We start from the raw sequence: 15,281 nt of genomic DNA, 5'->3' as shown, positions 1-15,281 counted from the left end.
TTCATAAATTGGAAGTTGTTAGAACCTTTCATCACCGGGCAGATCTCATCTGCAGCGATATCAATGATAGATTTGAGGGAAAATCCACATTAACAATGCCCTTCATGGTTATGGTTACCCATCCTGGGCAGTTATGCAGGCAACCCGTACCGGAAAGAGGGTCCACATTAACTCAATACAGAGAAATAGAAATCAAAAGAAAGTGCATGTAAAGGTTCCATATGTCAAAAACCTAACAGATATAATGCAGCACACTTTCAGAACATATGATGTGCAGTTACACGCTAAGCCAAGCTGGTCAATATCAAACAGCAACAAAACAACTGTAGCTCACATATTTGCGATATGTGAAAGAAGGTCAAATGTCATCTGCGGTAATCGTTAACTCTAATGAAAAACATTGGTTTGAATAATGGTCGATATAAAAGTACAGCAAACTCCCAGCTGTTGTAGTTGCCAATATACAACAAGGTATATCAAAAGTCATTGTAGGTCATCGCAACTTTTAGAAAAGGAATGTATGCCATACCGATCAATATCCAAGACGAATCAAACACGTAACTGTTAAAGTTGCTGAGATATGTCAATGTAGGTCTCCAAAATCATCCAAAGTCACCCGAAAAATCTTGTACAAATGTTCGTGCCAAACTTGTTCATTTAAAGTAAAATGGTCCGTTAGTTCTAAGACGAATACTTTTTGATATCATTTCATAGTTATTGTAGGTTTTTCGCAAATACCAATATAGCCACCAAACCATGAGGTTGCAGATCAGGTAACTAGCAACAACGACAAGTAACGACCAATAGCAAGCAGTAATCAGCAATAACAAGCTAGAACTAGATAGAACGAGCCAATAACAAACAACAACGAACCAAAATCATGATCTGCCCATATTTAATGTAGAACTGCAGTTCCTGCCAATACTGAAAATCACACGACATGTTCGCCACTTACTCGAAACCACCGCAACAGTGCTTATAGAGTGAAACCTGCGAGTATGAAACTGAAATTGGACAGGTACTTTTGAAATAAGGAGAAAGAAATCACTTTATTTTAGTATTATTGTTGATGTAAAAATTAACTTCCCAATGAACTTCAAAACCTGCATGTGTATTATTGCTTTTGAGCTCATAAAACGGCATTTTTCTGAACTTGGTAAGGGACTTGACAGCAATTATGGGGCGCCGTTTAAAATATCAAATCACAGTACATGGGTCTATTGAGCCAACTTTCAATAATTTTCCCTTACAAAACAATCGATATCTGCACATTTATATGTGCTTTATAACTGGCATATGTACCTTAACTGCTGGCTCATTATACATGGCTGCCTACAAGAAAAATAATTAACTTTTTCTAATAAAATATTAACTATATCTCGGCATTTGTAAATGTTTGTTATTAATATGTAGTTGATTAGAATATGGTGTTTGAAAGTGCAGATGAGAACAACAGCATGATATTGAAGTTTCAATCAAAATATACACTCGCATTACATGGTAAACTCGTGTTAAACTATGAAATTATGCCCCTACAAAAACTTTTATATTATGTTAAATGTTGAATTTCAGGTTGTAATTAGTTTCATGACAATAACATTGTTCTCTGTACTATTACAAGCCAAACAGTTATAAATGACGGCAAACATTACAGTCATTACCCCTTTAAATCTTCCTTCAGGTAGTTAACGGAATTTTTTTGTGACATGTGATCGCTATTATTACGATATATAATAATAACCTTTATTTCGAGAACCAGCTCATAGAAAAAAAGCAAACTTGAAAGAAAAACAGACAAATACGAAAACAACAAACTACATGCTTCCATAACAAAAAATGTCTCAACAATACAATACAGAGATTTTACAAGCACAATAAAACCTTATAAGCAATCTGTCATAAAACATTTCCACCATCTACTCCCTTTAATAACATAACCAGACAAGGTTGAGCAGACTAAAGTATTTGTACTTCTAGTCAATCTAAGATAAAAACCAGCCCTAGCCGCACGAAGTTTACTGTCAAAGGTCAAAATGTGATTACGTACAAATGTTTCACTTATGCTCAATCTTTTCTTAATATTCAAAAGAATTCTATAACTATTATTATAAGCAACACGAATGTCGCTCATACTTCTTTTGGAGAAAACACTCCATAAATGAGAACAGTACATCGAAGAACAGAAAGTTTGAAAAAGCCTAGTTTTGACCAGAGTTGAACAGCTATGAAATTTACGAATAAGTGAATTCGCCTGAGAATACAGCGATCTTATTTGGCGCATTATATCGTCATTGTCATTTCCAAAATGGTTGAAGATGACTCCCAAATACTTATGTTTCTCAACAAATTTCAACACAGTATCATTAAGAAGAATGTGAGGTAAACGTGAAATTTTGTACCTTGGTGGTTTTACAAACAAGCACTTCGATTTCTTAGCATTAAATATAATATCGTGGAGAGCAGCATAACTACAGCACTTTTTAACTAGCATATTAAGACCCTTAACAGAGGGACATATAAGGACAATATCGTCTGCGTACATGAGATGATTAACACATTTTCCTGCAAGAAAACAACCAATTTGTGTTCCATCAAGGTCATTACTTAGCTTATCTACATATACTGCAAAGAGCCATGGGGAAAGAATTCCCCCCTGTCTGACACCATTTTTGACTGGAAAGCTGTCTGACAGCACTGAACCCCATCTGACACGAAAACATTGGTGTCTGTACCAGAAAACTAAAATTTTAACAATAAAAAGTGGAACAGATCTGTCAATTAATTTACGAAACAAGGTCCAGTGATTAATCCTGTCAAATGCTTTTGTCGCATCAAGAAAGCATAAAAATACAGTACTGTTATGTCGATTGTAAAAATCAATGACCTCTTTCAAAATAAAGATACACATATCAGTTGAGTCGTTTTCTTTAAAACCAAACTAGTGATCACTGGTGCTGAGAAATTGCTTACATCTTTCTAAGATAATTATTTCGTACAGTTTGGAGATGGGAGTAGTAATAGCAATTTGACGGTAATTGTTGGAATTAGTAACATCACCGTTTTTTTCTTTCACAAGTGGAATTAAAGTAATGTCCATCATATGAGAAGGTAAATAACCGTGAATATGAATTGCAGAGAACAGGATCGATAAAAAGATAGATAAATGGTAATGCGCATATTTCATATGCACTGCAGTTATATCGTCAGGTCTTGCAGCCTTGCCAACAGTAAGCTTGTGAAGGCCATGAATTATTTCAGCAGGTTTAACGATCATACGGTGACCAAAAACTACATTACAAATATTTACCTGTACAAAAGACTCGTTACTGTTGTTAGTGACAGATGACAATAGCCCTGAGAAGTGGTCGCGCCACATCTGTGCAATCTCTGTATGACCATTACAGTCCCCAACTGAAGATGAAAGAGGTGAAGACTTTTTGGAGCCTCCAACATGTTTCCAAAACTGTCTATTATCTTTCTTAATTAGAGCATCTGCAATAGCATTGGCTCTAATTTGATCTTCATTCTTTCTGCATTGCTTTAAAGCATATTTGAATTTTGCACGCGCTTTTCTCATAATTTCAAAGATAGGGCCATACCGAGGGCTTCCATGGTTACGCCAAAGGAGAAATGCATCTCTCGCTATTGAGTGGTAGTCTCTCACAAGTTGATTCCACCCTGGCACACACTTTTGTGCACTGCTGGCAGGCTTTGTTGGAAGGTGATCAGTAGCAAGACGTAATGCTTTCACAATATCATCATATAAAGTATCTATTGCAGCAACATGAGAATGAAGCTTACAGTGCGTATCACGACAAGCGAATGCTTCACTAACTATATCAATATCACAAAGCTTACTGCCTGTTGATGCACAATACTGTCTAAAAGAGTTTTTATCTATACAAGACCAATTAATATTTGCAGAGTTAACGGACTGTGTATGCTGGAAATCATATTTCTGTAGATTGTCAAGACAACAACACACTAATAGGGAAATGATCGGAAGCAATATACTGATGAAGAATGCTGATATCACAGATACAGTTATACGCGGTAACTGTGGAAACACAATGGTTCAGCCATGAAGTTATGTGATGGGCTGCACTATAATATGTGAAGTTGTTTGGATTTAAAGTTCCCAGAAAATTAACATCAGAACAAATAAAATTGTTATCATTACAAAAAGAGGTCATTTCATTACCAAAAACAGAATCAACATTAGCATTCCAGTCACCTATAACCATAAATCACTACTTCTGGCTTCCTGCACACAATTTTGGACTTTCTGTAAATACTCGAGGAAAACCTGATACTTATCTTTATTATCTGTCGGCATGTAAATATTTATGACAGTAAGGACACCATTATTGTGGAATATTTCAAGGCCAATTAGACGTCTTGATAACGTTTCACATTGACAGATTTCAGCGACTTTCGCCACATTATTGCTACGCCGCCGTAAGGCCGACCTAGCCTAATACCGGCTGCATCATCCATGGCCGTTTCACCAATGGCATAGAAATCGTCGCTGATCTGCGAGAGAAAGCTTAACTCAGATTGGGTTAACCAGTGTTTTTGTAAAAACACACATCGCATTGTTCACAAATCTCTTTGATAGTTTGCAAGGATGATTTTTCCCCCCGACAGTTATAAGAAGTAATATTTATATTCATAAAAATATTATTTCTTTGAAGATAAAATTTCCTCGCAAAATACCTGAAGGCCACATGTTTGGATCCATGAAAGCCTTGCATGTGTCATACGATGTAGTTAGTTTAAACGACGCGCAAGAGTCACATTTCGTCTTCAGTGTGTCCACTTTGATATTACGAAAGCCTACATGATTTAAATGATTTAATAATTCAGTACTGGTTGTACCTGGATGTAGGCGACTTACAAACAGATCAACTGGAGGAGAAGTGTTCACCGCTTTTAATGATGGTAAAAGTTGACTATTTACGCCTGTAATGGTTGATTTCAGTCTATTCACGTTACGTCGACGCCAAGGTTTGACTTGTAAATTCTTGATTACTCGAAGTAGAGATTTGACGGGTTGGTGTTTCACACCTGACCCCATGACTGACACTGACTACGCCACCTGATGATGTCATGCCATTCGCTGTTTGCTCATCAGTTGCCTCCGCCTGTTGCTTACCTTTTACCGCATCACTATAGTCGCGTCGCGTCATTACCTCTTATATGATAATTAATATATGATATTTTTTTCATCAAATTGGAACGCTACATAAAATTAATTATTTGTAAATTAAGATATTATTGATATGGACCGTGACAGGAGAGGGTGACTATGTATGGCACATGACATTTTGGATGGTCACTCTCTTCTGGTGCAAACACGTTTTCAGGTTAACAGCATCATTTTGAATAACACCAGTCCTCCAATATGGTAATTTCTGTCCAGTTCCTTGCCACGAGTAACCGGGGGAAGACTGCTTTATTCTTGTGTGAGCTAAGCTTGAAGAAATATTCAATATTCATCTCATTCTATTATTCGTATACATCGGTAAGTTATGTGATTGCAGGGCTACAATTGCACTCTGTTGACGGCTTTTGGTAACTGTCAACCCTATCATACTTTGAAATGGGGTTTTGACGCATCGGTAGAAGCATCTTTTTTTCATGAAGAAGTTTCAGACAGTGTGAATTTCATCGAACCCTGAAATAATGAAGAGCAAACCCGCTATGTAACAATGAACCGGAAAGTTTGATAATGATTTATGACAAGCTTTCAATAGTCAAAGTAGAAGATGCTCGGGCTATGGACATTAAGGTGAAACTACCCAGAAAGAAGTGATCTGCTCAGGAGAGAAAAGTGAACAAGTCAACAATGGAACGAAAATCAAGCGAGTGAAGCAGAACGTAAGCTATGACTGAATATCACATCAAACCAAAGACACGTACCAGCCTGAACACATACTTTTCGGCTGTGATATTGCAGCAGAGACAGATGAAATCGACAGAAAGCATAAATCGGCGAGGGAACGACACTGTATGCATCCCTATGTCATGAAAACGACAATACGAACAACATGGCGAGCGACAGAAGAACAGCGCCTTGCATTGATGTATCAAAAGGACAGTTGATGCAAAGTACCCATTGCGGACAGGTTAATAAGCAGCTTCCTGCATCCAACCTGATCTACTCTGAAGTCAAGACAGTTTATGCAATTCTAACAGAATTAAATCCTCTGAAAGAGACTCTCATTGGTAACAATATAAATCACAGCCACATAATCAAGAGCAGGAGGGCATCAGAGCATGGAATGATGGACACACTCGCACATCAAGTAAAGGTCCCTCAGCATTTTGTATTGATAGCTAGCATGTAGATAACAAGAGATATGGTAAAGAAGTTGATTCGACAAGAGGAGCTTAAAGTGTTGCGTTCACAAAAGGTTTGATTGAACCAATCAGCAGCCATAGTAACACTTATCTGCCACCCGAAGAGCACAATGACAACATTTATTGTTACGTAGGATTTTCCCATTACCAGTTAAATTAGTCCAGTATAGTCTAGAACATTCTGGAAGGTCATGTTTACTGCAAGTGAAAATATTTTTAGAACCGTAATTAGCATATCAATAGAAATACTAGTCCAGATTGTTCAGGTGGACTTTGGAGAACTTTTTGCACCATAAATGTGGGGCGGTACAGTAGATTAGTCAGGCTATACAGTGTTGACTTCAAGATTTTCACGCTGGATTTCACTCTATGAAGTCCGAACCGTTCAGACCTAGATCAATCATGTAGCCAGAGAAGGACTCACTTTCTAACTCATCAGTGTCTTCTTGACTCAACTCTGTGGAGACTGTATTTGTGGAGTTTTATGCCATCCCAGCTAAGTATTGTTAGCTTCGTACTGTTTTGGAACTTCTAATTGATTTTCCGTAGATTTAGTTATTAGTTTTAATAAATTTATTTTATGGAAAATCGCAGACTTCACTGCCTTTTTTGTCGTAACTGAACAGTCAAAACTTTTCTTACCGAGACAACCCTGCCTAATTGGTAGAAAGGCGTTTGAAGGCAGGCATTACCTTACCTTTGAAACCGTTCATCTCACCAGTTTGATGTGCGCAAGCAATTGAAAACTATGTGAAACACTTTGAGTCACGTGCATCGATAAACATGATGGGATTACCACCAGAAAGCACAGTTTCTTGCAGTCTAACTGCGTGATTTGGCACAGAACGTTCTGACCGAGGTCCCTAATATCGTTATATCTATTATGGCGTTGATACAGCTTCGCCACACATTTGCTAAACTTGCACAACCAATCAATCAGTAGGAAACCAAGACAGACCGGACATGGGAGCCGATCCCTGGTCTGTCACAATGGCCCATCTACCAAAATCAATGGCCGATCAAAAAGGTTTAGACAGGTGTAATCACTGCCAAACAGTGGGATTGGCCAACCGAGGCACTAGGTCGTCACCTTACCACACCTATAGAACTTAAGTCCAGCAGAATCAACAAAGACATGGCAAGTGTTGTCATTAAAGCAAAGTCTGATACACAAAGTAAATACTAAGGCATGCAACAACGTAGTCACGATAGTAAAACTGAGCTGTCATAAAGTGCCATCATATTGTCTAAGACTGCCAGAGCAGCCTTCTGTATTTCTCCTGTTATACATGGAAAACAAGTCTCTTTCGATTCTCGACTGTGGATCAGAGGTCACTATAATTTCAATCAGTAACTATCAATCATGCCTTCAAATGGCAGAATTGTCAGCATCGATAATGCGCAGCTTTTCTGATGTACCAGGATTGCATGCATCGCTTGCTCATGTTAGCGTAGCTCGATTCTTTGTCAATAATTGACCACGGACTGTTAAAGACTTTGTCCGTGCTTTTCCAGTTCCATACAAACTTTGACAACTCCGCATTGATCTTGTATTTCTCATTACGGAACGATTACATGTGTTTAGTGAGGCGCGTCTTGAATGTGTTATCAGTGAGGCTGATGTAAATCTTCTCCAAGAAATACAAAAATTGTACAGAATTGTATATGTTTGTATGGAACTTAAAAGCAAGGACCAAGTTTTTGACGGTCCGGGGTCAATTATTTACAAAGCATCGAGCTACTCTAACATAAGCAAGCGATGCATCTTTGTAGATCAGAATAGTTGCACATTATCAATGCTGACAAATCTACGCTGTTAAACAAACGCTCTGAGTTGGTTTCAAAATGTCGCCACCAAAACAAATATTATTTATCAAATTTTAACACCACCTACAAATAGAATGGTACATCCAAAACATATAAATGAGAGTGTAGGGCTAAGAATCCTTCCACCTCTGTGTTAGAATTGCAGGATGCATGAAACTTAAGTGACATATATTATTACTTTATACTTTATACTTTATATATATATATATATATATATATATATATATATATATATATATATATATATATATATATATATATATACTGAAGTATACAGATGTCCTCGCGGGAAATTACAGTCCTCAATGCAAAAAGCAGAGCGTTATAAATAAACAGATTATAAATAAACAGATTACTTCAAGTACAAAGTAATGAAATCTATATGAAACCTAAGTAATAGATTTCATTACTTTGTACTTGAAGTAATCTGTTTATATATATATATATATATATATATATATATATATATATATATATATATATATATATATATATAAATGAGAAATGTGAAGTTCGTTGTAAAAATATGCTAATACTCCCATATTCTATGTGACTATAACTCACATTTACTCCATAGGATGTAATGGTGATATAGAAAACTGTGCAGACTTGCGGTGTACAACAGCTTCAAACAGATACTGTTACACGTGTGAATTCGATAGAGGGGGTGGGAAAATGGCTTTTGAACCAGTCGACGAAGGGTCAAACCAAGATCGTATATGTGAACGTAAGTAGCCAAGATACACTGCACACATCAGAAGAACAAAGTAATTTTGTGGTCAGCCTTTTTTCCGAAATATACGAGTTATAGTGTGAGCTGTTACTATTGAAAAGGAGGGAACTGGGGAAAGCCTGTGGCGACAACGACGTACAGAAGAGGAGGAAACAAAGACAACATTTCAAATTGGTTGATAGACGAATACCGACAAAGAAATAAGCATAACAATTCAGATTAATAAGAAAGGTTGGTTGGTAAGTAGATATGCAGAGTCACAGGAATCGGGAATAGAGATACCAAGCTAGAAGACGGTAATAGCGTATTAAAAGAAGCAGGGATTGCAGATAAACAAAGGAAACTTGTAATGAGAAAAGTCTTATGGTTGTATTTTAACCATAAACTACTCTTCTCCCCCTGTATATAGAGCGTTGCTCCTGGCGAACAGATAGTAAGTTCTGTTACCCAGGAACCTGCCCTGGGCTTCCCACTACCTGTACATGTCTTAAGGATTTGGAGGAGATAACTGCTTAACCAGTAAGTATTGAGTTGGTTGATTTCATAGAGCGGTTGATATCATAATTCTAAAAGGATTTGACTTAAAATTACAGCAGACTTGTGACTTCATACGTATACAACAGTTTACAATGTCATGATAAATCCAATCAATGAACAGTTACATAAGGTTTTGACATACGATGAGAAATAAACCACGACTATTTTCTGATAGGGAATACAATTTAAGCAAATATGATAATTAACATTAGTGTTAGCAGATTATATTATCCTGATCACTTCTATTACAAAATATCAATTCATGTAGATTTAATTTGCTTTTTTCTACGAACGATCACAATGTAATTATTTACAGAAGATGGTGAAACACGGTATTAAATCCTAATATTTCCATTCTTGTACATTTTTGTGGGTGTATTAAAGGTCACTGTATATAACTTACATAGATGTGTTGATAAAGTGCATTAATTTACCCATATTTAAATATCTGAAAATATCGATAGCGAACCTTCAGAGTTCAATTTGATCACTTGTGCATACACTCTTAAATCTTAAAAGTTAAATATAATACAACTCTTGTTTCCTAGAAGTGATAAAAATATTGTCTTTGCTTCAGTCAACTCCAAGCCAACTATAGACACATGTGACGGTCATGTCCAGCGATCTGGGAGTACTTCGACCTGTACTTTTGACTGCAGGGACGATAGTACCGTATACTGTGGAGTGAATGGTGAAAGATTTGTTGTGGATTTGGTTACAAGTTATGATCCATCGCTTAGCTCGATTAATCGGCCTTATTACGTCAACGATACTGGTTATGGCATTGTTTCGGCTGTCTTAAACTGGCAACTTATGCGAGGTAAGGACTAATGCAATGGTATTGGTACGACTACGCATTGCAAAAAGGAAGACAACTTGATTTGACAAATTTGATATTGGGTATATGAATAAAAACGGATTTTTTATGTCGCCATTCTATCAAATGTTAGAGAGAAAGTGAAGGTTTATAAAATATAATCGTTACCGGTATTGTGAAAGCGAAAGAGTATTACAAATGCACTTCGATCGTTTTTAAGTCATTGTCCATCTATGCTACTTCTCCTGGAGTTCCTTGCAGTTTATGACCATCGACTTATGTCAGCAATCATATTAAAAAGTGTAAATCTCTGCTACACCAGCGTACATTTTTATTGCTTTAAAGCATTCTGTTAGTTTTTCGGACATTTTGCTCAGCTTTCACATATAAATGTGCTCAGTGAAACAACGAAAGATTTGTGGTTTAAAAAATGAATCTTCAATCACCCAAACAATTTCCACAATTCAAATATGGCCGAATTTTTTTTCTCGCAGATTTGAAATAAAGATGATGCTGGATTCCATAGAAAAGTTAGTGTCTGTATATTGGAAAGAAAGTGACTTCTTGTCAGCAAATCATAAATCTAAAATTGTCAAATAGTAAGTCACGTAAAAAATCACAGAAATCATAGAAAATCTATCGAAAAGACAATATATTGTACATTCAAGATTTCTACTAATTGCGCAAATAAAATGTTTCTCCTTAAGACCGGAAGGAAACTGATAGCGGTCGTAAGGTGTGTCTTTCAGAAGAGTCGCATATTTTGAATATTCAAAAAAGTGAATTACCAAGGAGATCATGCAGCCACACCATTGGAATAACAACTACCGTGCGACACAATGACAGGTATGTATGAATATACTAAATGTATGGTATAGTATATTTTGTATCTTTGTATATATACTGTATACAAAAACGGTGAATGCTAAAAATCATTTGTTGGTGGCCGTACTCGATCGAATGGTACCACAGATTGTCTTGAATATGTATGACATTGTATTTTGCCAAGACCCAACAAGTCACTCGCTTCGTTTGCTTCTACGGAAAGTCGAACATTATAACAAATGTGTTGGGCTGTCACATTCAATTGTATTGTAAAACACAACAACATAAAAGAAAACGCCACGGTACATTGTTCTTGTGTTTGTGATTCAATTGCACGGGTTGAAGATGTCTGTCTGTTGCTTTTTAACAAGAATGTTTCCGAACAAATTTGTTGTATGGCAGCACAATTGATTGTATCAAGGGAACATGAGGCGACGAGTGTGTTATGGCAGTTATTATTCTTCGGTGATGGCATTTTCATCATTCAGTACATTTTGATTTCCACTGTATTAAGGTTTTGAAATGTTTGTTCAAGCTATCTTCCAACCTTCAACCATTCTCTTGCCGAATTAAGAATACAATCGGGGCCATAGTGGAGAGTTCGAAACTAGAGAAACATATTACTTAACGTTGACTGATATTTGAAATCAAAATGCCGCCATCCTAGTGTTAATTCTATTGGGAAAATGAATTTTAAATGAAATGAAGTTGGTACAAAGTTTACATACCACAAAAGCTTTAAAACAACACGGTAGGCAAGAAAAGTATTTGAAAAATTTGAGAATATGAATCCAGAGGCAACGTCTACGTTAAGGTAGTATGCGCTTCAAAAGTGGAAGATTTGTAGTTTTGCTCAATGAAACTTTCACCTTTCTCTCAAAAAACCACAAATACAATTAAGGGGTAAAATACAGAAACTTTGTTTTATTGTGCAATGATAACCTTTATATCTGACCTAAATTAATTGGTTATGATAAATTCATTCTCAGTAAAAGTATGTGTGTATGTTATTATGACCCGTGCATGAACAATTGCCTGTCTCAAGTCCCCGGATTTATTTATAACGGAATCTGTAAAGTTACAATGGTGTCAAATATAATTTATAATTGTGGTAAAGTATGCCAGTTACCTCGCAGATACTTTAAAATACATCATCAAACAAAACCGCGACATTTATTTAAATGCACAGTATGCTGAAATGTTTTAATGAAATAGATTTGATCATGCCTGTACAATTATTGTGAATTACGTAAGTCTTTGTATCATATAGACTGTTAGGTGGCAATGGTGGACTGTATCAGAGACCAATTGCTCATATTTACCAACATTTTCATCACATTCTTGTTTTAAAACTATAAAGAAAACTCAAATAAGTTATAGCTGTACCTAATACCACGGAAAAATCCGAAAATATAAACTGCATAAAGTACTGTTATGCTCAAGAAAAACAAACCGAAAAATATAATTAAAAAACAATTGCATTCTGGAGCTCTCTATATTTGCTTGGTATCCTTCCAAAATTTAAAGTGCCACTTGCTGTTGAGTTGATACTCAGCTGGGCATTAACTTGTACAAGGCCCCTTTGTCCAAGCTGAAGAAGGTCTCCTTTCTCTTTGTTGTCATAGATCTGTACCTGCTTAATTCTCAACACATCTTGCCTCTTTGTGACTTCTTCATAAGCAGACGCGAGCTTGTCACATGGCCTAAAATGTACTCTTAATACTGAACTTCCTCATCATTATCTTGTAAGTCGACTCTAAAGTTAGATTCAGTGGCATGTGCGGGTGATTCATAAACACGAGGTAGAATGGGATCCCTGTTGAGTCCTGCCTTGTATAGTTGTACGCATATGTCATTGCACTGACATATCCTTCCGTTTGGCTTTCCAAGATAGGTTAAGAGTCTCTGACATGTCTAATAGTAATGGTTTAATCTCTGTGCCATGCCATTACCATGTGCACAATAGCTGTTAATACAACTTGCAGTTGTTCCTACACACTCTTTAACGATCTTGCTTTCAAATTCCTACACCGTTCTGCACGGACCCTAGCCTTGTCCGCATATAATATATAGGGAAACCAAGTAGTAAATGCAATCTCCCCTTAACACTTTAGCGACAGTGCTTATGATTCCCTTCTGGCCTTTAGTGGGTATGCTTGAGCGTACTACATGAAGTAACTAGGAAGGCTCTAATGTAAATTAGACTTTGATCAAGTGGTTTTGTTGTACAAACACTGACTACAGGTAGAAGGATGTCAGTAGATGGCGATTCCCTTAAATTACATTTCCGTCATGTTTCACATCATGACTTTTAACACCGCTCTGTTTTCTAGATTAATAGAAGCTTACTTGTTCTAAATCTACATTCCATCAAATCAAAGATGTCTCTCCTTTACTGAAAAATGCCAATCTCTATGGAAGCGGTAATTGATTAGTTTCCATCTTTTGCTGATCGTTGTAACACATTTGCAACAATCCATATTTTAACATCAATCTATCACACTGATTCAACAACAAGGTTGGTGATTTTGCATTCAAGAGCTCTCTCATATCTACTTTGTTGTCCTTCCAAACCTGATGAAGTACGATTCCTACAAACAACATCCACCTGCACCAATATATCTAATATTATACTTGACACTAATGTCGGGCAATGTTGAAGATCAGCACGGTAAACCGAATGCCAGAGGTAGTCCTTGAACTTTTCCTGTAGCTCCTTATTTAAAACGCAAGACTCAAAGCTTATGACCTTGCTATCTACTGTAGTCTCTGCTGAGCTAAGGGAGCCCTCAGTTATTATAAGGGGTGGGCCAGAGGAAAGGGGGTGGTCCATCATGTAAGATGTGATTCTCCCGCTAATGCTCCATCCCAAAATGCGACCCTCCCCTCCAAACTCAAAAGTATGAAATGTGCGTATAACGTTTATGTCACTGCTGACCAAGTAACCCTCCCTGATTTTCATGCGCAAGATACAGTGACCTCCTTTGTATCACAGTTTGCATAAAAATATCTTTATTGGCATTTAATTTCTCATTTACCCCTTGAATTTATAGTGAATACTTTCAACTTTTACAAATAATAACTTTATCCAAGGTTTCAAGTAATATGATGAAAGATATGATATTGAACAAATAATTCTATTAACTACTTGCAGTGTGATTTTGCTGTTCAAAATCAAAAGGGACACTAGCTGTAATATTAACCTCCATTTATTGTTTGGCTCTTAATTGTACAGAGAGACCACACATTTTTAAGGGTGTGGATTTGGCTGATCGGTTTTGACTGTGATATCTTCGCTATGTGACTGAATACCTTATGTTGTGAGTCCGAATCCGATCGAAAATGTACTGAATTGTTTCTCAGAAATATCTTTACAGCCAGCTATTGAAAAACATTTACTTAACACATGCTCAAGCCAAGTTTGTCGTCTCTGAACGACAAATACGGGATTTATTCTCTAATGGTGTCAGGACAACCCGCGACTATACTTTTAAAATTCTTGACTTGTCATTTATAGGAGGCATAGGAGGTTTACCATGGGGGAAGTGTGCGCACAGTATTTTGAATTAGCTGTGAATGTATGTTACACTTTCTTTCCTTGATGTCAGTCAGTCACAGATGGAGAAAGAAAAAGCATTTCTCTTGTTGCCCTTCTTCTACGGGCTCTATTCATTTAAAGCAGCCGTAGTTGCTATGGTATTACCACTCCCTATAGATGTGGATGCATAGCCCTGCATATTGACCTTCAAGTCAACACTGATTATATACTACTGAGTTACAAATTGATGACTAGACATATTGTTGCATGATCCTTTGCTCCATTATCATCATGCCATTGCCATGCACCTGCTTTACTCCTATCAGTTTGATAATCTCAGTCAGCAATTATTGTGCTTTCCTTGTTGCTTATATTGCTCAATACATTTGATTGCTTGGGCTAAGTAGCTCCAGCTTTACGCTGTGGTTGGTTTTTCTCTGACTCATCTGGTACTTCTGCTATATTCGTATTTTCTGTAGCTCTTCCTTTAACGCTATGAAACACATATCACGAGGCTTCGTCGGTGCAAAATGTTGGTACAGTATTGTACCCTATTAGCCTTTTATGAATTGATGAATGGTGGAATCAGAAAAGTCTACTACCATTTAGTTGGTCTTCTATGTTAGGCAGAATATTATTGA

The sequence above is a fragment of the Ptychodera flava genome, chromosome 2, assembly GCF_041260155.1.
Source record: "Ptychodera flava strain L36383 chromosome 2, AS_Pfla_20210202, whole genome shotgun sequence".
Classification (NCBI taxonomy): domain Eukaryota; kingdom Metazoa; phylum Hemichordata; class Enteropneusta; family Ptychoderidae; genus Ptychodera; species Ptychodera flava.
The sequence above is the reverse complement of the archived record's forward strand: the minus strand, read 5'-3'. Positions refer to the sequence as shown.